Source organism: Pan paniscus, chromosome 3, assembly GCF_029289425.2.
Source record: "Pan paniscus chromosome 3, NHGRI_mPanPan1-v2.0_pri, whole genome shotgun sequence".
Lineage (NCBI taxonomy): Eukaryota > Metazoa > Chordata > Mammalia > Primates > Hominidae > Pan > Pan paniscus.
The window spans coordinates 43,568,668-43,593,023 of record NC_073252.2 but is presented as its reverse complement, the minus strand read 5'-3'; the positions used below and the strand labels follow the sequence as shown (position 1 = coordinate 43,593,023).

At 37.8% G+C, this 24,356-nt stretch overlaps 1 pseudogene; it reads left to right on the top strand.

Annotated features, from left to right (window-relative positions):
* The first annotated feature begins 776 nt into the window (after positions 1-776).
* On the top strand, positions 777-2,254 carry LOC129397679 (small ribosomal subunit protein uS5-like; annotated as a pseudogene).
* Positions 2,255-24,356: the final 22,102 nt, after the last annotated feature.

The window sequence follows — 24,356 nt, the reverse complement described above, 5'->3', positions numbered from 1 at the left end:
GTGGATTCTTCTAGTTTTTCAAAATATAAGATCATGTCATATGCAAAGAGGGACAATTTGACTTTCTCTTTCCTAACCTGGTTGCCTTTTCTTTCTTTCTCTTACCATATTGTTCTGGCTAGGACTTTCAGCATTATATTGAATAAGAGTAGTAACACTGGGCATCCTTGTCTTGTTCCAGTTCTTAGAGAAAAGGTTTTCAGATTTTCCCCATTTATTATGATGTTAGCTGTGGATTTGTCATACATGGCCTTTGTTGTATTGAGGTATGTTACTCCTATGCCTAATTTGTGAAGAGTTTTTATTATGAAGCATTGTTGAATTTTATCAAATACTTTTTCTGCATCTATTGAGATGTTCAATATGGTTTTGTCCTTCATTCTGTTGATATGATGCATCACATCTATTAATTTGCATATATCAAACTATCCTTGCATCCCTAGGACAAATCTCATTTGATTTTGGTGTATTATCTTTTTGATGTGTTGTTAGATTCTGTTTGCTAGTATTTTGTTGAGGAATTTTGTGCCTATGTTCATCAGGGATATGTGCCTGTAGTCTTTTATTGTGTGTCCTTGTCTGGTCTTAGTGTCCAGGTATGTCTTGCTCATAGAATGATTTAGAAAGGATTCCTTCCTCTTTAATATTTTAGAATAGTTTAAGAAGAATTAGTGTTAGTTCTTCTTTATAATTTTGGTAAAATTCAGCAGTAAAGCCAGTTTACTAAGCTTTTCTTTGTTGGGAGATTTTTTATTACTGGTTCAATCTTATTACTCACTGTTCTGTTTATGTTCCCTCTTTCTTCCTTGTTCAATCTTGGTAAGTTGTATAAGTCCAGGAATTTATCCATTTTCTCCAGGTTTTCCAACATGTTTAAGCGTAGCTTTTCATAACAGTCTCTGACAGTTGTTTATATTTTTGTGGTATTGGTTGTAATATTTCCCTTTTTATTTCTCATTTTGTTTATTTTGGTCTTTCTTTTATTCTTTGTTTTATCTAGGTAGCAGTTTACCAATTTTATCTTTTCAAAAAATGTTTTTGTTTAATTCATCCTTTGTATTTTTATTTTTAGTGTCCACTTTGTTTAGTTCTGCTCTAATATTCGTTATTTCTTTTTCCTATAAATTGGGGGTTAGATTTGTTCTTATTTTTGTAGTTTCTTGAGGTACATAGATTATTTTAAATTTTTCTACTTTTTTGATGTAGGCATTTATTATTATAAAATTCTACCTTAACATTGCTTTTGCTATATCCTAAAGGTTTTAGTACATTGTGCTTCTGTTTTCATTTGTTTAAAAATTAACTTCTTTCTTCTTCTCCAAGAAAACACCAAATGGCGGATGACGCTGGTGCAGCTGGGGAGTGGGGGGCCAGAGGCCCTGGTGGCCCTGGGATGGGGAACCACGGTGGCTTCCGTGGAGGTTTCGGCAGTGGCATCCAGGGCCAGGGTAGCGGCCATGGATGGGGCCAGGGCCGAGGCCGCGGAGCTCGTGGAGGCAAAGCTGAGGATAAGGAGTGGATGCCCGTCACCAAGCTGGGCCACTTGGTCAAGGACATGAAGATCAAGTCCCTGGAGGAGATCTATCTCTTCTCCCTGCCCATAAAGGAATCAGAGATCATTGACTTATTGACTTTTTCCTGGGGGCCTCTCTGAAGGATGAGGTTTTGAAGATTATGCCGGTGCAGAAGCAGACCCCTGCCGGCCAGGGCACCAGGTTCAAGGCGTTTGTTGCTGTCGGGGACTACAATGGCCACTTCTGTCTGGATGTTAAGTGCTCCAAGGAGGTGGCCACCGCCATCCGTGGGGCCACCATCCTGGCCAAGCTCTCCATTGTCCCCGTGCGCAGAGCCTACTGGGGGAACAAGATCAGCAAGCCCCACACCGTCCCTTGCAAGGTTACAGGCCGCTGCAGCTCTGTGCTGCTGCACCTCATCCCTGTACCCAGGGGCACTGGCATCGTCTCCACACCTGTGTCCAAGAAGCTGCTCATGATGGCTGGTATCAATGACTGCTATACCTCAGCCCGGGGCTGCACTGCCACCCTGGGCAACTTCGCCAAGGCCACCTTTGATGCCGTTTCTAAGACCTACAGCTACCTGGTCCCCGACCTCTGGAAGGAGACTGTATTTACCAAGTCTCCCTATCAGGAATTCACTGACCACCTCCTCAAGACCCACACCAGAGTCTCCGTACAGCGGACCCAGGCTCCAGCTGTGGCTACAACATAGGGTTTTTATACAAGAAAAGTAAAGTGAATTAAGCCTGTAAAAAAAAAATTAACTTCTTCATTGAGCTAGTGGTTGTTCAGGAGCATGTTTAATTTCCATCTATTTGTACAGTTTCCAAAGTTCTTTTTATTATTTATTTCTAGTTTTATTTAAAAAAAATTGTTGAAACCTGTTTTGTGTCCCAATTTATAATCTATCCTGGAGAAGGCTCCATGTGTTGATGCAAAGAATGTATTTCTGCAGGTGCTGTGTAAAATATTCTGTAAATGTCTGTTAGGTCCATTTGGTTTAAAGAGCAGTTTAAATCCGCTGTTTCTTCGTTGCTTTTCTGTCTAGATGATCCGTCCAATGCTAAGAGTAGGATATTGAAGTCTCCAAATATTAATAATGTATTTGAATCCAATTGCTTTATATACCTGGGTGCATTGGTGTTGGGTGCATATATATTCAGAATTGTTACATCCTTTTGTTGAATTGTTTCTTTTATCATTATATAATGACATTGTTTGTCTATTTTTACTGTTTTTGACTTAAAGTCTGTTTTATCTGATATAAGTATAGCTACACCTGCTTGCTTTTGGTTTCCATTTATGTGGAATATCTTTTGCTGACTTAATGTTACAAAGACCCAGCACAATGCACTGGAAGAATGAAATACATAAAGCAAATCGGGTTTCCTAAGCATTTTTTTTTTTTTTTTGAGACAGAGTTTCACTCTGTTGCCCAGGCTGGAGTGCAGTGTCATGATCTTTGTTCACTGCAAGCTCTGCCTCCCGGGTTCACAACATTCTCCTCCCTCAGTCTCCCAAGTAGCTGGGACTACAGGCGCCCGCCACCATGCCCAGCTAATTTTTTGTATTTTTAGTAGAGACAGGGTTTCACCGTGTTAGCCAGGATGGTCTCAATCTCCTGACATTGTGATCCACCGGCCTCGGCCTCCCAAAGTGCTGGGATTACAGACGTGAGCCACCACTCCCGGCCTCCTCTGCATTTTATGGAAGCAACAGTCACTATCTGCCACAGTTCCATGTCTTTTAATTCTAATTAACTCAAAAATAAAATACTTCTCATAGTTCTTTTAATATAGCTTTTCTTTCATGAATTATATTTAATATTCTGTATTAAAAATAGACTTCAATATCATATCCTTATCACAAACCTATAGCTATCATCAGTACACTTTTAAAATAATTCTCAAATGTGTTTTGCCACACAGAATGCAAAATATTCACTCGCTTTTGATAGAATATTATAGTTTATACTGTCCACATAGACATCCACCTCGTTCCTAAAATAATACAATTGGTCATCAGGACAAATAGAATAATATATATTATTCTGATAAGGATTTTGAAACAAAGAGAGTTTGAGCAACTTCCTCAAAGTAAGGACACAGCTGAGATTCAAATTCAGCACTCCTGATACCCAATTTCTAGGATTTTCCACTGTACCATATGTATTAGTTCATTCTCATGTGCTATAAAGAACTGCCCAAGACTGGGTAATTTATAAAGGAAAGAAGTTTAATTGACTCACAGTTCTGGAGGGCTGGGAAGGCCTCAGGATACTTACAACCATGGCAGACGGGTAAGAAAACATGTGCTTCTTCACATTGCAGCAGTAAAGAGAAGTGCTGGCCGAGGAAATGCCAGACACTTATAAAACTATCAGATCTTGTGAGAACTTACTATTATGACAGCAGCATAAGAGAAACCACCCCCATGATTCAATTACCTCCCAGTGGATCCCTCCTATGGCATGTGGGGATTATGGAGACTATAATTCAAAAGCAGATTTGGGTGGGGACACAGTCAAATGATATCATTTTACCACTGGCCCCTCCCAAATCTCATGTCTTCACATTTAGAAACACAATCATGCTTTCTCCACAGTCCCCCAAATCCTTAACTCATTTCAGCATTAACTCAAAAGTGTACTGTCCAAAGTGTCATCTCCAACAAGGCAAGTCCCTTCTTCCTGGGAGCATGTAAAATCAACAGCAAGCTAGTTACTTCTCAGATACAGTGGGGGTTGTATTAGTTTGTTCTCATGCTGCTAATAAAAACATACCAGAGTGATATGGTTTGGTTTTGTCCCCATCCAAATCTTTTCTTGAATTGTAGCTTACATAATTTCTTCATGTTGTGAGAGGAACCCAGTGGGAGATAATTGAATCATGGGGATGGTTTTCTCCATACTGTTCTTGTGGTGGAGAATGAGACTCACAAAATCTGATGGTTTTATAAGGGGAAAACCTCTATGCTTGGCTCTCATTTTCTTCTCTTATCTGTGTGCCTTTCACCTTCCACCATGATGGTGAGGCATTCCCAGCTACATGGAACTGTGAATCCATTAAACCTTCTTCTTTGGTAAATTTCCCAGTCTCAAGTATGTCTTTATCAGCAGCGTAAAAATGAACTAATACACAAAGACTAGGCACTTTTTAAAGAAAAAGAGGTTTAATTGACTTACACTTCAACATGGCTGAGGTGATCTCACCATCATAGCAGAAGCCCAAGAAGGAAAAAAGACATATCTTACTTGGCAGTGGAAAGGAGAAGTGTTGAGTAAATGGGGAAAAAGCCTCTTATAAAACCATCAGATCTCATGAGAACACACTCATTATCATGAGGACAGCATGGAGGTAACCACCCCAAGACCCATGATAAAATTACCTCCCCCATGTTCCTCCCATAATGTGAGGATTAAGGGAACAATAGTACAAGATGAGATTTGGATGGGAACACAGCCATGCCATATCAGGGGTTCAGGCATTAGGTAAATACGCCAATTACAAATGAGAGAAATTGGCCAAAACAAAGGGGCTACAGGCCCCTTCCACATCTGAAATACAAGAAGGCAGTCATTAAACTTTAAAGTTCCAAAATGGTTTCCTTTGACTCCTTGTCTCACATCCAGGTCACATTGATGCAAGAGGTGGGCTCCCATGTCCTTGAACAGCTCTGCCCCTGTGGCATTGCAGGGCATAACCCCCCTCCTTGCTGCTTTCAGAGCTAGTGTGTGTCCGCAGCTTTTCCAGGAACATGGTGCAAGCTGTCAGTGGATCTACCATTCTCAGGTCTGGAAGACAGTGGCCCTCTTCTCACAGCTCCACTAGGTAGTGCCCTAGTGGGGACTTTGTGTAGGAGCTCCAAGCTCACATTTTCCTTCTGCACTGCCTGAGCACAGATTCTCCATGAGGGCTCCACCCCTGCAGCAAAATTCTGTCTGGACATCCAGGCATTTCCATACATCCTCTGAAATCTAGGCAAAGGTTCTGAAACCTCAATTCTTGTCTTCTATGCACCTGCATGCACAACACCATGTAAAAGCTGCCAAGGCTTGTGGCTTGCACCCTCTGAAGCAATAGCCTGAGCTTTGCTTTGGCCCCTTTTATCAACTGCTGGAGTGGCTGGGAAGCAGGGCACCAAGTCCTGAGGCTGCACACAGCAGGGGGTCCCTGGACATGACCCACGAAATCATTTTTCACTCCTAGGCTTCTGGGCCTGTGATGGGAGAGGCTGCTGTGAAGGTCTCTGACATGACTTTAAGACACTTTCCCCATTCTCCTGGTGATTAGCATTTGGCTTCTGGTTACTTATGCAAATTTCTGCAGAAGGCTTTAATTTCTACCCAGAAAATGGGTTTCTCTTTTCTATTGCATTATCAGGCTGCAAATATTTAAAGCTTTTATGCTCTGCTTTGTCTCAAATGCTTTGCCACTTGAAATTTCTTCCAGTAGATACCCTAAATCATCTCTCTCAAGTTCAAAGTTCCACAGATCTCTAAGGCTGGGGCAATTTGCAGCCAGTATATCTGATAAAGCATAGCAAGAGTCACCTTTGCTCCAGTTCCCAAGAAGTTCTCATCTCCAGCTGAGACCACCTTAGCCTGGACTTCATTGTCCGTATCACTATCAGCATTTTGGTCAAAGCCATTTAACAAATATCTAGGAAGTTTCAAACTTTCCCACATCTTCCTGTCTTCTGAGCCCTTCAAGTCTCTGGGAAGTTCCATACTTTTCTATGTTTTCTTGTCTTCTTCTGAGCGCCCCCTCCCCACAAACTGTTCCAACATCTGCCTGTTACCCATTTCCTTAGTCGCTTCCACATTTTCCAGTATCCTTATAGCAGCACCCTACTCTCTGTGGTACCAATTTATTGTATTAGTTCATTCCCATACTGCTATAAAGAACTGTCTGAGACTGGGTAATTTATAAAGGAAACAGGTTTAGTTGACTCACAGTTCTGCAGGGTTCAGAAGGCCTCAGGAAACTTGCAATTATGGTGGAAGGGGGAGCAAACATGTCCTTCTTCACATGATGGCAGGAAGGAGAAGTGCCAGCAGGGGAAATACAGATGCTTATAAAACCATTAGATCTTGTGAGAACTTACTATCACGAGAGAAGCATGGGAGTAACCACCCCCATGATTCAATTACCTCCCACTTGGTCCCTCCCATGACACAGGAGGATATAGAAGCCTACAATTCAAGATAAGATTTGCATGGGGAAACAGCAAAACCATATCACCATACTAACAAGATTCTGAAAATTGAACATTTCAGTATAAAAAGCACAACGTAGCTTAACGTATATTGTTATAAATTCAGACTAAAATATCTGTAACAAGATAAAAGTTCACCATGCAAACACACAATTTTTATTTACAATCATTGCTATTATATAGAAGAACATGAAGAGGATGCAGAGATTCACCATAAAGTAACAAACAATTGTCCAATGTTTTACTTTATTATGGTGTCTGAAATAAAATAGCTAGATTGAGATTCAGCAAACAATGAATGAAAGTTAATGGTTTAAAAACTCTCAATTAGTTTAATTGGAGCCAAGATTTACATTTTGTTTTAAAACATGTTTAGGAATGCTGCCTCATTGCAACTATGGTGGTTATCATTTAGCCATCAATGAAGAAATCTCTTCTCCTAACCTGGAGCCACATAATCAAGCAATTAACCTGGAATTGAAGTATAATTTAAAGCCCCCAAAAATTTTACTTGCCCCCAAAACTCTCTCCCTGGGAGATATTATGTTCCTCCTCCCCTCTTCTGTGTGAATTGAAAACTCCCATCAAACCCAAACAGACAAACCACCACCCTCCCCAATGGAATGGCTACTAACTTCTGCTACAGTAGATATTTTTAAAACCTCATTATTACCCTGTCATTCTGAACCAATGGCTTCCTTTTTGTCTTTGTTTCACAAAAACTAGCTAGAATTAATAAATAGATTTTATTAGCAATACAAATGGCTAATCATGGAAAAGATAACTATACTATAAGCTGAGGAAAAATTGCTTACATATTAGGTAATAAAATCAGTCAAATACTTTTATCCAGTGTGTGAGTTAATAAACATAAATTTGATGGGTCTAGTTCTTGACACATAGTATATGACTTGCAAATGTTTCTTTTCATCATATTAAAAGCTTCACTTAAATTCCTAATGTAAACATTGTGAAATTAGTACTTTACAGAAAAAATAGGCTTTCTTGTCAAGGCTCCAAGATTTCCATACACAGCATGGTTAGAAAGAATTATAAGTTCTTTCCAAAAGGGCAGTAGATGATTGGGCCAGTAATTGCCCAGTAGGACAAGTAAAGAATAGTTAAATCACAAGGTAAGTCAATTACAGACCAGAGGCTGCAAGTAAGAAACACCGGGCCTCTAATCAAATATGTTCTCCTGTTTATTACAGTGATATTCTTAAATTTTTATATTACAATTTGTGTGGAAACTTGAGAAGATAATAGAGGCCAAAATTATATTCAAGCTCCATTCTATCACCTCAATTTATTTAACAAAGAAACTCCGTTAGAAAAACTTTATAATAGAGAGGAAAATTTTACTAATGGAAAATTCATTTCAGTGACATCTTATCCTTATCCAGAGAAAGCTCTTCTGAAAGTTAGGGAATCAAGAATGCTGATGAGTTGGTGATGCAGATATGATATAGAATATCAACAAGATGATAATATGATAGAATACTCCTAATTGGCACAACCTGGTAGAGACAAAAATATGCTAATTAACCAAGCATTCCAATTAACAGAGGCTCCTAGGGATACCTTCTGCTGCACAACGTGTAATTTTAATTAAGTTATTGTTTGCAAAAATAACTAGAGACATAATTTGTAAAATGCAAAAATTTAGATTATTCCAAGAACACATAGCAACACACTATTAAAAAAGATGTAATAAACAATTAAGATAAGTTATTTTTAGGGGCATGCCTCAATAACTCTGTTGCAAACAATACATTTATAATAATAAATTGATAAATAAAAACATGTTCTGCAATTTAATGTTGACTGCTATGTGCAGCTCATATAAGCAAAACCATTCAAAAGTCAACCCAAAGTGAGTTTAGATACTAGTTTAGATACAATCAGACTCTGATAACCTTAAATTTGACCTTAGTCAGGCACCATATTGCTACACTACTATCAGATTTATTGCAAAATAATGAATCTTTTAATATATTTTACTCCTTTATCTATCTATTCTATTTCTGTGCCATTTTTCCTGTGAAAGTAACTGGATTTAGGGTCCAAATCTCTCTCTACCCACTTTGTAGTAAGGGCTTCTCAGATTCTGATTAATTTATGATTGAAGACAACTCAAGTAGACTACTCTCATAGCAGTTGATTTATTCCATACAATAATTTTCATCCTTTTACATGTATACTGCATAGTAAGATTGTTTGCAATTAGACAGATAGTCCTCTATGAAGAACAGATATGAACATAACAAGGCTTAAATATTGATAGCTTGTGGGAGTTAAATGTTTAGAGAATATAGTAAATAGAAAATTCTGTAAATAACCATGATCACCCTAATTTTTAATGTTCCTATCTATAAAATTGAAATAATAATTTTATCAACTACAAATGACATGTAAGAATTAACAACAAGATGATCCACATAAGGTTCTTGGCAGGAGAAGTATTCAATAAATGATAGTCATTCTTTACTCTTGATTTAAGTGTAGTCTTTTATTAATAATGTAAGGAATGGATATGGTAAAAACTGTGAGGGAATTGTTTTTTCCTTCATCTTTCAGGAGTCAGATTTGTTGTCTTTCTTGTTACCTTAATTAGAGCAACTGAATCTGCAGTTTCTCTTGTTCTCCCAACACAGTTTTCAATTAATGAATACTGGATAAAGGACAGCATTGAAACTGATTAGCCAAAAATCTTTGTAAAGCAAAGGCCTTCATATGGTAAAACGTCATCTATAAAATCTTTTTCAGAACAATTTTTTTATTCCCCAACCCTTTTTTAGAATAATAACAGGTTAAACAAAAGTTTCCTGGATATTTCTAGAACAGCAAATAGTAAAGTATGAAATGAAATGAATCATAGAAATACAAACACTTATCACTGAAAGGCATATCAGGAAGCCCTGATCAGAATTGCCAATCCAAATACCAACCATAGGCAAATAGGTTATGCAATTGAGTACATAAGGCAATCTATGAAAGCTAAGACAAATGAAAGAAAGCACAACCCTTTTAAAAGAGTTAGCTTTTATTCAGCTCCATCCAGTTGTTGCCATGAGAAATTGGACCCAATGTTGTCATATGTTCAGATTTTTCAAGGTAGATGGAATATCCATCGATGTATGTATAGATGCTCATGTCTTAAACGGTGTCAACTCGTTTCATTTTGAGAGTACATTTTTGGCTAGAAGTGTCCTATATACAGGCAGTTTGTGAATTCTGTGCTATTGAGTGAGTCAACTCTCCTTGCACATGAGAAAAGTGATACTAAAAAGGTCACTGTACAATAAATAGGAATATGTATATCCAAAAAATGTATGCATACCAATAAGTTTAATAGTAGAGAGGGGTAAATTTCTTTAGTCTATGTCAAAATTAAAATATAATTTTCTTTTTTAAGAACATGATTTTCATATACTCTTCCTCTGCAAAATTTAACTTTATTTCCATCACAGCCACTTTATTCTTTCTTCTTCTTTATTCATCTCATTATACATTCTGGTTTACATTGGCCTTTTTTATACTATTCCTTTTCATTCTCCTAAAATCTGTTACCTACACATCTACATTTTAAAACACTAATTGATTTTCATGGACAAATACAAATGTAAGTTTTCTGAGAGCAAAAACAACCAATCACTTACTCTCAACTTTATCCTTTGCACCTTGCACAATGCCAGAGGCATGGAGATGATCAATACATATTTCTGGAATTAATGAACATATAAATTAATGAATGAAGGAATGATCACCCCAGTCAGAACTGCTGACTGCATCCTCTAAAAAATTAGAACATTTCTTATGTTTGGAGGCACTTGTCTTAAACTTTCTGGTTCTAAGCCCTTTTGGTAAACTCAAAAAAGGTGTAACTTTTTTTTTTGTTTTGAGAAGGAGTCTTGCTCTGTAGCCCAGGCTAGAGTGCAGTTGCGCGTTCTCGGCTCACTGCATCCTCTGCCTCCTGGATTCAAGCAATTCTCTGCCTTAGCCTCCTGGGTAGCTGGGATTACCACATCCACCTAATTTTCTGTATTGTTAGTAGAGACGGGTTTCACCATCTTGGCCAGGCTGGTCTTGAACTCCTGACCTCGTGATCCACCCACTTCGGCCTCCCAAAGTGCTGAGATTACAGGTGTGAGCCACTTCACCCGGCCAAGGTGTCACATATTAATGATTGTCAGTTTTCTTGCTGTCTTTAAAATGTAGGGTACTCGGGCTACACTATGTACAAGTTTGGGCCCCAGAATTCAACTTTGAGATATTAGAAATAGTCTCACCCAGACATACCTGTTTCTTTCTTATTTACTCTCCCTCACTAGATTTCAATATCTTTGCAAGCAGAAGTGATGTTACACATTATCTGCTTACTCTCATTAAAACGTTTAGCCCAATGACTTCCCACATGATAATCCTTTAATGAAGTGAAATGAATAAAACTTAATAAGGAAATGTTTTACTCTAACTCGACATTTCTAATTATTTTTCAGTGGCATTGTTATTTTTTTCATCCCCATCTTCATATCAGATGTCCAAATAATTAAAAGGAAATAAAATATGAAATGTCTAATTATCAGCTGAATTTAGTTCAACACCATATTACCATTTTTTGCTCATCTGTCAAACACCATCTAGATGCTAAGGAAACAAAAGCAAACAAATACAAACAAAAGGAGGCATAGCACAGTGATATGTACAGTAATAGGAAGATGTTCCAGGCACTGCTGGGGGAAATAGAAGTTATTAACTCTATGTGGTGATGCACAAGTGCTATTTACTAAAAATCTTTGTTTAATGCAGCCCCACTGTTGAAATCCTATATTTCTTCAAATTCATTAAGAGAGAAGGGTAATTTTAATCACCAGATTTTAAAATTTAATTTTATGATTTAGATATGAAATCAGAGTGTCAGGTAATTGTTGGCTTTCAGTTCCTCAAAGACCATTGTCTTCACTTGTGCTGTCTTATTTGCTACCCTGGGGCCATGTTTATCCAACCTCTGAAATGACCACATTCCAGATAGGAGGTGTTACTGTATTATTTATCTGTCATTGTATAACAAATCACCCTGTATTTGACATTTCAAGACAACAAACATTTATTATTTCATGAAGTTTCTGAGGGTCGGGAATCTCACAGAGGCTTAGCTGTTTGGTGTGATTCAGGGTCTCTCCCCATTTGTAGTCAAGCTCTTGCCTGGAGCTCTGGTCATCTCTAAATTTTGCTGCAGTTGGAAAACCTGCTTCCAAGCTCACTTGTGTGGTTTTGGCAGCCTGAGTTCTCACCATGTGGACTTTTCCACAGGGCTGCTGATAACACTGCAACTTCCATCTTCCAAGATGAGAGATTCAAAAGAAAGACAAAAAGAGTGGACACCTGTGGTAAGTTCAACGATTTCAAGGCTGATCAAGGGAAAAACAAGTCCATGGAACGGCAGTACATCACACGATTTATTGGGTGATGCTTGGACAAGGTTGCATGACAGAAGTCCCTCAGAGCAGGAGACTTTCCAGGGACAGCAGCAAGAGGCACTGTCCACAGCGGGAAGAGCACAAGGGAACTCCTGGGGAAGGATCGGAATCTGAAAGAGGGTTTCCATGTCTAGGTGATGTCATTCAGTGACAAGGTAGGAGTTTCTGGGTCAGTGGGCTCCAAAGGGCAGCAGAAGTTTAGAGTCTTTTAAAGCTACAAGGTTTGTCTTATTTATGCCTAGCAGGTGTTGGTTACAATTGTACAGGGTATGCAAAAGCAGGAATGCTTAAAATAACTAAATATATGCTTATTTGGGCTATACTTAAAGCAGTTGGATGTGTAAGAATTTGAATTTGGTACCTACAGGTTTTGAACATATGGTCCTTACCATGCTGTGGAGTAAATAACATCAGGGGCCCTGTACAGAAACCATGTTTGGTTCATTTACATAATAGCACCAAAGATAGAACCCACAATCTTTTTTTTTTTTTTTTTTTGAGATGGCATCTTGTTCTGTTGCCTAGACTGGAGTGCAGCAGTGCAATCATAGGCAAGAAGCTACAATCTTTTATAACTTAATCTCAGAATTAATATACCATTACCTCTTCAATATGAAAATGGGCAAGAAAAATTCCGGTACAATGCATGGGATGACTATACAAGGATGAGAAATCAAGGAAGTAGAGATCACTGGAAGCCATGCTGGACACTGGCTTCTATACCTATAAGAAATCACCGCTGAAGAAGGGAGTGTAAGCCACAGTTCAATACCAACTTTCCTTCTTTTTCTAATGCCAACCCTTGCCAAGACTGTCTGGATACTTAATTCCTAGTGTTTTACTCTTTAGTCTATGAATCTAAAGTTTTATTTTTACCTTAGCTAATTTTTTGGATTCAATCTTTTTCTTCTTTGTACTAAAGTACTCATATCTTTTGTTTCTTTGGCTGATTTTCTGAACTTCAACTTGATAAGCCCTAACTTTTGCATTTAGCCACCTGTCAGGTAAAACTTAACTCATTTTCCCAGTTCCCACAAACCTTCCCTAATGGATTGTCACAAAATTACAACATGCGGTAAAATCTTTTAAGGATAAAGCTACTACAGATAACATCCAACAAATTTTTATATAAAGGCAACAAATTAACACCATATTATCATATACAACAATAATAACACAAGCAATAATCTTTTCTCAGGGATCCTTCTTCAGTGATCTCTTCCTTTTCCCTTAAAAACTTCTGCAATAAGTGAGCAGGTGGGTGATAAAACATCTAAAATTCCTACATCACAAAAAGTATTGACTGTAAATCAGGCTTATCTTGTTATTCTCCCACCTGTGTAGATCTCCTGATCTTGGCTTCATTCATAATAAAAACTCATATTCAGGTGGTTCTGTAGAGAGTAGGAAAAAATGTGACATTCAACGGTCAGTACCCATATTGTTCTAGAAAAGTTATGATATTGTTGACTTTAAGCAATGAGTAATCTAAAATTATAATTCTATTGAATACTAGTTTTAATAATAAGTTCTGATACTTTCATTTCATTATGTTATAATATACCTCTTCCACTTTCATCCTCTTTTTCTGTGACTATTCCTCTTTGGGACCATGGGAGGGTTATTTGATGATTAAGTGATTGTCACTCCTTTCTTCTTTGTTCACACCATCTTTCCCAAAGCATTTCATATTAAAAAAAAAAACAACCACATAGTTGTTTCATCAGCCCACATAGTTAAGTTAAGAAAGATTGGAATAAATCATTCTTACCCATCCTTAATTGTCTTCGTTTGTGAGCAGACATGCAGAACAATCCCTGTCTAGACAGAGCTGACACTTTCCACCATCATTCAAGGGTGACCTTTGAGTCATATATTCCAGGAGATGAAAGAGATAAACAAATCCTTTGATTGAGATTAAAGCTATCTCTTCACAGGTTATCTGAGTGTCACATTTACTATGGTTATTTATGGTTCAAACCTTTTTCTGCATAAGAAAAAAATGCATTTAAAATTATTAAATGCTTGTTATTTATGTGTCAGGCCTTGGGGTAAAATGGAAGGTTAAAGAAAAAGAAAGATATGGCCTAATTTTCAGGTAGCTTAAATTTCAACTAAGGAAAAGGCATCAGCCAAAAAGGAGCACACATACTATAACTGCAGATTGTGGTAACTACTGAGCACTATGTAAGCATATAGCAGATTCTGATCTTGTCTGTAGGGTCACGAAAAGTTTGACTCAGGAACTGACTTCAGAGCTAAGATTTGGAGAATGAAAAGGGCTTAACTAGAAAGAGAGGAGGGATGATAAGGAAAAGATATGGAAAAAGAGACTCAGTAATAGATGGATTATATCACAGACATAAAAATAAAAGGAAAATAAAATCAAGTGTAGATGAAGCACAGAGAGAGAGGAAGGGGTAGCAAAAAATGAGAATGGACATGTGGGTACGAATCAGAGAATGTAGGTTCCCATGAATATGGTGACCATATAACTTATTGTTCAAACTATTATGCTTCTGAGAGTGAAAGGTGAAGCTATTAATTTTTTCAGGACACTAGGCATAAATCAAGACTCTCCAAGGCAAACAAGAATTTATGATATTTCTACATACAGGCCACAATAAGGATTTTGCTCTTGATAATAAGAGAAACAACTACGGTGATGTATTGCTTAACTATGGGAAATTATTCTGAAAAATGTGTCCTTAGGCAATTTTGTCATTTCACAAACATCACAGAGTGTACTTACACAGACATATATGGTATAACCTACTACACTCCTAGACTATATGATATAGCCTATTGCTCCTAGGCCACAAACCTGTATGGCATGTTATTGTACTAAATACTGTAGGTAATTTTAATGCAATACTATTAGTATATCTAAACATAGACAAGGTACAGTAAAATATGGTATAAAAGATAAAAGATAGTACACCTACATAGAGAATGTACCACAAATGAAACTTGCACAACTGGAAGTTGCTCTGGGTGAGTCAGTGAGTGAATGGTGAGTGAATGTGAAGGCCTGTGTATTAGTCTGTTCTCACATCGCTATAAAGAACTACTTGAGACTGGGTAATTTATAAGGAAAAGAGGTTAAATTGGTTTATGGTTTGACAAGCTGTATAGGAAGCATATCTGAGAAGGCCTCAGGAAACTTACAATCATGGCAGGAGGTGAAGAGGAAGGAGTCACATCTTACGTGGCTGGAGCAGGAGGAAGAGAGAGAAGGGGGACTTGCGACACACTTTTAAACAATGAGATTTCATGAGAACTCACTCGTTATTATGAGAACAGCAAAGGGGAAATCAGCTCTCATGATCGAATTACCCTGATCAGGCCCCTCCTCCAACACTGGGGATTACAATACAACATGAGATTTGGGCTGAGACACAAATACAACCCATATCATTCCACCCTGGGTCCCTCAGAAATCCCACTTCCTTCTCACATTGAAAAATACAATCATGCCTTCCCAACAGTCACCCAAAGTCACCAAAGTCTTAATTCATTTCAGCATTAACTCGAAATCCACATTCCAAAGTCTCATCTGAGACAAGGCAAGTCTCTTGAGCCTCTGAGCCTGTAAAATCAAAAGCAAGTTAGTTACTTCCAAGATATAATGAAGGTACAGGCTTTGGGTAAATGCTCCCATTCCAAATGGGAGAAATTGGCCAAAACAAGGGGCTAAACATGCTATGAAAGTCCAAAACCCAGCAGGCAGTCATTAAATCTTAAAACTCCAAAATAAATTCCTTTGACTCCATGTCTGACATCCAGGCCACACTGATGCAAGCGATGGGCTCCTGATATGGTTTGGCTGTATCCCCATACAAATTTCGTCTTGAATTGTAGCTCCCATAATTCCCACTTGTTGTGAGAGGGACCCAGTGGGAGATAGTTGAATCATGAGGGCAGTTTCTCCCATACTGTTCTCATGGTAATAAAAAAGTCTCATGGGATCTGATGGTCTTATAAGGGGAAACCCCTTTCACTTGGCTCTCATTTTCTTCTCTTGTCTGTTGCCGTGTGAGACATGCCTTTCACCTTCTGCCATGATTGTGAGGCCTCCCCAGTCATGTGGAATTGTGAGTCCATTAAACCTCTTTCTTCTGTAAATTGCCCAGTCTCAAGTATGTCTTTATCACCAGCATGAAAACGACTAATACAGCTCACAAGGCCTTGGGCAGCTCCACTCCTGTGGCCTGTGGCTCTGCAGGGTACAGTGCGCATGGCTGCCTTCATGGGCTGGCATTGAGTGCCTGTGGCTTTTCCAGGTGTACTGTGCAAGCTGTAGGTGGATCTACCATTCTGGGGTCTGGAGGATGGTGACCCTCTTCTCACAGCTACCCTAGACAGTGCCCCAAGGTGCACTCTGTGTGCAGGTCCCAAATCCACATTTCCCCTCCACACTGCCCTAGTAGAGGTTCTCCATTAGGGCTCTGCCCCTGCAGCAGACTTCTGCCTGGATGTACATCCTGTGAAATCTAGGTGAAGGCTCCAAAGCGTCAATTCTTGCTCTTTGCACATCTACAGGCTTAATATCACATGGAAGCCACTGAGGCTTATGACTCACAACCTCCAGAGAAGCAGCCTGAGACGTATCTGGGGCCTTTTTAGCCACAGCTGGAGCGAGAGCAGCTAGGATTCAGGGAGCAATGTTTTGAAGGTGTACAGGGCAGCCAGGCCCTGGTTCTGGCCCTGGAAACCATTCTTCCCTCCTAGACTTCCAGGCCCGTGATGGGAAGGCCTCTGAAATGCCTCCAAGGCATTTTCCCCATTGTCTTGGCTATTATTTGGTTGGGGCAAAAGTAATTGCCGTTTTTGCCATTACTTTCAAGAAGAGGAAGGAGTCACGTCTTACATGGCCAGAGCAGGAAAAAGAGAGAGAAAGGGGAGATGCCACACATTTTTAAATAAACAGGTCTTGTGAGAACTCACGCATCATCATGAGAAAAAGTCACCTCCCACCAGGCCCCTCCTCTAACACTGGATATTACAACTTGACATGAGATTTGGGCACTGTCAGAAATACAAACCCTGTCAGCCTATGACATTATTGTACATTAATCTACGCTTTATAAGCAAGGTACATTTAGGCTGTACTAAATTTATTAAATATTGTTTTATTTCTTCAAAGGTAAATTAACCTTAGCTTGCTAAAACTTTTAAATTTATAAGCTGTTTACTTTTTAATTTTTGATTTTTTTGTAATAACACAGCTTAAACACAAACACGTCATACATCTGTACAAAACATTTTCTTTTTATCCTTATCTTATAAAATATTTTTCTATTTTTAAATTTTTTCCTGCTTTTTAAACTTTGTGTTTCTGTTTCGACACAAACACACATATTAGCCTATGCAGGATCAGGATCATCATTATTGCTGTTTCACACCTCTATATCTTCCCATTGGAAGGTTTTCAGGGGCAATAACATGCATGGAGCTGCCATCTCCTTTGGTAACTATGCCTTCTTTCGGATACTTCCTGAAGGACCTGCCTGAAGCTCTTTTATAGTTAACTTTTTCTATATATAAGTAGAAGGAGCACCCTCTAAAATAACAATAAAAAGTATACTATAGTAAATACATAAACCTTTAACATAGTCATTTATTACCAAGTATTAAGTACTGTACACGATTGTATTTATTATACTTTTAAATGAATGACAGCATAATAGGTTTGTTTACAGCAGCATTACCCAAAACATGTGAATAATGCTTTGCATCAGGTTGTTAAGGTGGCTACAACATCACTAAACAATAGGAATGTTTTAGCTCCATTATAATCTTATGGGACCATGTCATTGAAGAAAATGTCATTATGCAGCACACGATTGTAATTTAAAAGTAATAAGCAAAGGAGAGATATGATAATATTGGTTCTATAGAAAAATCTCTCCAATTGAAATAAAAGTGAGTCATGAGAGGTTAGTTAAAGGGCTATAGAATTTTTTCAAGTAAGTGATGATAGTAACTTAGACAATTTAAACAACTGCTGTCATGGGAATAAAAATAATTCAGTCATAGATTAGACATGGAAAATAAAAGAACTGGAGGGATTGAAGATGACTCATAGGCTTCTATTCGGCTCAAACTACACAAAAGGAGAATATATCAGGTCTGGGATAGATCATTTTGGAGGTATTTTTAGATATTATCAATACCTTGTAGCCAAAAACCACAAAGAGCACAGCTTTATCTGAATAAAGTTGGGATTATTTAATCCTGGCAATGAGGGATGCTACAGTTTGGATGTTCTCTCAAGCATCATGTCGAAATTTGATACTCAATGTTGGAGTAGGGGTCTAATGAGAGGTATTTAGTTCATGGGGGTGGATACCTCTTGAATAGATGAATGCCTTCCCTGAGGGAAGCGGTGGTGAGTTCTTGTTCTATTAGTTCCCTCCAGAGCTTGTAGTTAAAAAGAGGCTGGCCCCTCCCGGCTCCTTCTTGCTTTCTTTGGCACTGTGTGCTCCCTGAGCATGCTGGTTCCCCTACATCTTCCACCATGAGTAGAAGCAGCCTGAGACTTTTCACCAGATGCCCAATCTTCCAGCCAGCAGAATCTTGAGCCAAATAAACCTCTTTGTAAATACCTAGCCTTGCGTATTCCTATATAACGACACTAAAAGGACAAAGACAAGGGAGAACACACACTATGGAGAGCTGTGGATCATCTCCAGTAAATGCATTTGAAAAGGGAATTATTCGTTGTGTGGTTTGTGTTGGGTGATTTGAGGAAGGTATAAGAAAGCAGAGATTTGTACTGAATTGGATACTCTTTGTCAGAAGAAGCAATTCTATGATCATCTGAATCATTCTTCTTTAACATAAAGGAAGAATGGAATAAAACCAACTTGGTTAATAAAACAGCAGTGATTCATATTAATGAGGATATTGAGATGTATGGTCATTTTTGTGGTTTGGAAAATTGTCATGTTTTTTCTGTACTAAGATTGGATTACAAAGGTGGCCTTATTGTGTCTTGATCCACCAGAGTCACAGAGTGGCCTTGTCTGCTATAGGCGTTCTGTAAAATTGTTTATGTTGAAGAGGAGAACACCATGGTCCCTCTGTGAGTGCCAGGCCAGTTCATAGTAGCTTCAAGACCCAGCAGGTGATAATGCCAGGTCAGGCCCTGGATATTGGAGGCTGGTTTTCTCTTTCTCAATAGAGTAAGTGAGGATGCCTTTGAGACAACCAAGTAAAGATTTTGAGGATGTATTTGAATATATAAGTCTAGGTCTTAATGAAAATATCCTGATTGAGAAAAAACAGTTGAGTCTGTTTAGCACTGAGTAGGTAGTGATAATGTAATAATAATAACAACTTCAATGGGCTTTATGTGTATTAATTTAATCCCACAGAATCTCTAAAAGCTAATTACTACTATCTCATTTAGTAGTGAGAAAATTGAGGCATAGACAGTCTAAGAAACATTACCAAGGTGACATAGCTAGTAATTGACGAAGCTGAAATTTTAACTAAGGCAGACTGATTCAAGAGTGTGTGATCTTAACCACAACTCCACAGTATGGCATGTGTATGACATTAGTCACATAAAAGACTAATTAATTATTGGGCAAAAAGAAGCCTCAGTCCTGTCTCTTACACTTATTAATTACATATACTTGGAGAAGGTCACTTAACCTCTGTGAATTTCATTTATATTCTTTGCAACACAAGGAAACACAAAAGACTGTGTGCATTCAAATGTCAACTGTATATGAAAGTGCCCAGCATTGTGTATAAGACTTAATAGACTCACTTTAAATGGTATATTTTATATAAAAGTTAAAAACATTTAGATAAAAAGTTATCAGCATGGTTTGGACCTTTTCCTAAAGCTAAATTACACCAATGAAAACAGAATATTTAAGGCTGAAGGAAAATATATCTGGAAAGAATTCCATTTTTAATGTCTTCCAGACAAGTTAGAGACAAAAAGGTCAAGGGCCTGAGAACAGTAAAAGAAAAGAAATATTGTGCAATTATTTTTTAAAGCTCTGATAAATTAGTGAAACTAACATTTTATCACTTTTCTGAAAATGTTCCCATAAAATGAAAAGATAAATGAGACACAAATATTTGCTTATATGACCACAAATTTGGGAAGCCTGAGTTTGATGATAAATGATGTTATCTTTTCAAAATATTATGAACTGTCAAAACATGAAATTCATGTGGTAGTCGTGGCACTTTCATTTTCCTCTTATGGCACGTAAACTTTAAAAAGTGATTATGGTCTCACGTTTCAGCAGAATTCATGGTGGTTTGTGACTTGGTACATATAATAAATATCTGCTTGGGTTCTTAATAAAATAACATGTTAAGAGAAAGAAGTTTGTGGGTGGAATAAAGTATTTATTAGGTCTGCTTTTCCCCTTGAAGTCTGCTGTCAGTATGGTAGTGGCCTTCAGTGATGTCTTCAGCTAACTGACAGGGAAACAGACATCATTCGAGAACTGAGAAAAGTGTCTTTCACTGGCTGTCAAGACCATTTGCACAATTAGCATCTGCTAAAATGCTGGAAGGGATTGTCCAGAACCTATCATTCTAATGTTTCATCAACCCATTCAACACTCAGAACATATTATACCTTGAAGCTATAAAAATATTTAAATCATCAAATTGTCAAAATGAAATTGAAAAAAGTAAGTGATTTGTAAAAGGCCATGTATTTAATTTAACCCAGGCCATTTTTTTAAAAACTCAGAGCAATGCCTTATAACTCCTCTTGATGTGTGATGGAGTGTGCATCACTTCTTTGAGTGCAAGTCATTTTTTTATGTCACTTTTTCATTAATAGGGAGCACACTGAGCACATCTCCACTCATCACCAGGAGCCATAACATCGTCAGCTATTTTTGGGAGGTTATTTTTTCCTTAAGAAAAAAAAATTAAAAAAGAGGATATCTAAAAATTGTGTAGGTAGGTACCAAATTGACCTAGTTGTTTGTATACAAATCACATTATCATTAGTATTTTAGAAATTTCATTAAATGCAAAAGGAATAATAGAAGATAGTTATCAAAAAACTCACCTGATAATTGACGTAAATAAGTTCAGATTGCTATTCACAATCTAAGGTCTTGAGAGAAATTTGTCTGTGATTGACCATGATTATGCCATGGAATCTCTATTATCTCTTATAGTTTTACATATTTTATAACTTATCTGCTATGTATACAGTGTACTTTAAACTTTTTGAGTACATAAAATTGTTTTATACTTTAAATTTTTATATGACAAATCCAGCATAGTTTTTTTGCAATAGGTATATAGAAAATAGTAGAAACATAGTAATTAGAACAGCTCTAGTTTGGAATCTCGGTTCTGCTACTACTAATATATGATCTTGGATAGAATGCGTGGGGTTGGAAAGGTTGGTCATTTAAACTAACCAGGCCTTAGTTTTCTCATATGCAAAATGAATACGTACCTAGAAGGGTGGCTGTGAATACCTACTAAAGGAGCTCAATAAAAAATGTTCACTTTCACAATTTGCTTCATAAATATCAGTTGCTTTTTTGGAGGCAGAGTTAGAATATAATACTTCCCTACAACACTCAGATTTTAAAAGGAGATTTCTACAGGAAGAAGCAGACTCTTCCCTTCTTTCTAAAGATCTCTTTAATCTCCTCCTTGATCTACAAGGCTCAAAGAGTATAATCCTCATAAAATATAGTATTTTTAAAAGAACATTCCAAATTCTAATATCTCTTATTAATAATGTTTGTTGATTGTTTTCACATTTTGGAGTAAACAAAAGGTGCTCTAATACCAAGCACAGGGGCTGAGTTCTCACTGCTGCTATTAAATGAAAATATTTCCTAAGTACAGGAATTTCTTCTTACCTGTCCCGGGGTCTAAGATGTTCATTTGTGTTTAATAAAAGAGGCAATTGCAGTATGTTTTTTAAACCTGTGTTGGTGAAGCAAGTACAGTGAATTCATGTCTCATGACTGTGGAGTAAAAACAAGGTTAAACTGCATGCAGCATATTATTGGATAATGCTCTCTGCCAGTGGCTATCCCAGGTACCAGGGCTGTGTCTTATCCTGCTGTAGAAAAACTTTCACAATGAACAGATTCACTACTCCCTGTCACACTCAGTGAAGAAGACTCTTTTTCAAGCTGGCAAATGTGAATATATCATGAAGCTATTGAAACTTCATGAAGGAGAAGAAAGTAATAACAGCTGACTTTGGGGAGCTTGGCTACTTAACCAAATTTGGTCTTGGATAGAATGGTTCAATGTTTGTGCTTTCTAAAGAAAGGAGAATATTAGAAGATGCATGTTTATTTTTAGATAACATCTCAGTAACATGGAAATCATGGATATTATTTTTGTATGGCAACATTAAAGACACTTATTAAAACAAAAATGGAAATCACATGTCTCTGTTGCTTGAAGTTGGAATGATAGTAACAAAGTAAGGAAAAATAGTTTGTTTTTGTTTGTTTCCTTGCTTGCTTATTTTGTGTTATATTGTGTCATCCAATGATTAGATTCTCAACCGATAATGTATTTATGGAAATCAGAAAAGTACAGTTTTGATGGATATAGAAATTTTATGAATACTACAAAAGAAATGCAGACTACGATTTATTTTTCCTGTGATTTATCAGTAGTCTCCAATTTTTGGCAACTAAAATTGGATGTTGGAATAGAAGTGATCATAGATGATGGAATTATTTATCATTCTGGATGTTTCTATGAAGGTACAAAAAGCTGCTACTTTAAAGAAACTCAGTGGAGCTGAGTTTCTATAAGCTGACCCAGGGTCATTGTCACCTCCACCAGCTGCGCCCCTGCTCACATCCTGTCTGGTATCTTGCAGCCTGTTGTAGGATATTGGCACAAGTACAGTGAGGGGGGTACACCTTGCATAAGAGGAAATTGAGAAAGAGCCACTCCCTTAATTCTGAAACATATGGTGTGATCTCAACAAGGCACAAATGCAGAATTCAGCAGTTGTGTCTCAAAATAACTCAGAACAGGATAAAAGGCTGAAGAAAGAGAACAGTTCCCATGTGTGAGGTCAGTTCAAGAAGGTGTCTCTGTCTCTAGACTCTGACGAGTGGGAGAACTGTGAATCCTCGGGATCCTCTAGGGCAAAGACAGGCAAGTCTCCGCTGCCCCAGGTTGAAACCACTCTCAGGAACTGGTATAGAAGAAAGATGGGGTCAGCCATGGCCCCAGAGTATAGACACAGAAGACAAGATGAGTGGACCCCAGAGCCAGAGAGTCCCCTGCTCTTCAGAGGTGGGGTTTAGAGGGTCATCAGAGACTAACTCACTCCACTCCGTGGTGACAGGACTGTCCAGGCTAGGGTGCTTCACTTGGCAGGTGTAGATGTCTCCCTGCTGGTGGCTCATTTCCAGCATCACTGGGATCTGGAAGGTCTAGTCTCATTACGAATCATGTTGGTGGACACAACCCCAGCTATTTCCTCCTTTCCATTCAGGAACCATCGGACTTGAATGCTTCCTGGATAGAAATCTGTCACGTGGCAGAGAAACAGGTTGTGGTGCTGCAGAGGACCCTTCTTGGATGGGGAGACGTTCACCCTAGGCTTGACTAGGAGTAAGGAAGAAGAAAAATGGAATAGCTTTTGAGATTATTATTTCTCAGATATTCCATTTTCATTATGGATTTGGTTTCTAGATGTTGAAAATAGGAATAATGTGATTAGGCTAGTGGAAAAGGGTGGTACTGAAAAGAGAAATGGATCTTCAAATAGAACATGCATGATTTTGAATAAAGTAATAAGTTTTGAGAAGAATAGGAGGGCGACAAACTTAATAGTTTGTAGCACGTTTGAAAGAAATGTTAATGATAAGTCACTGATTAACAGCCTTTGGACAAAGAATATTTAATCAGCAGTGACACCACCTACCTATTCAATGCAAAGAATGCAATATTTACTCAAATAATTTATCAAAATTAATATATATCTAAACAATGACATTCTTATGGATTATTAATCTAACAACTTTATTTTATAAAAAATATAAAGAAAATAAAGTGAGTTTTACATTAAAAAATCTCAGTGGAGCAATATCTTCAGCAGAGAGTATTGCACTGGGTCAATACTGTACTTTATAGTGCCAGCTTTTTCTGATAA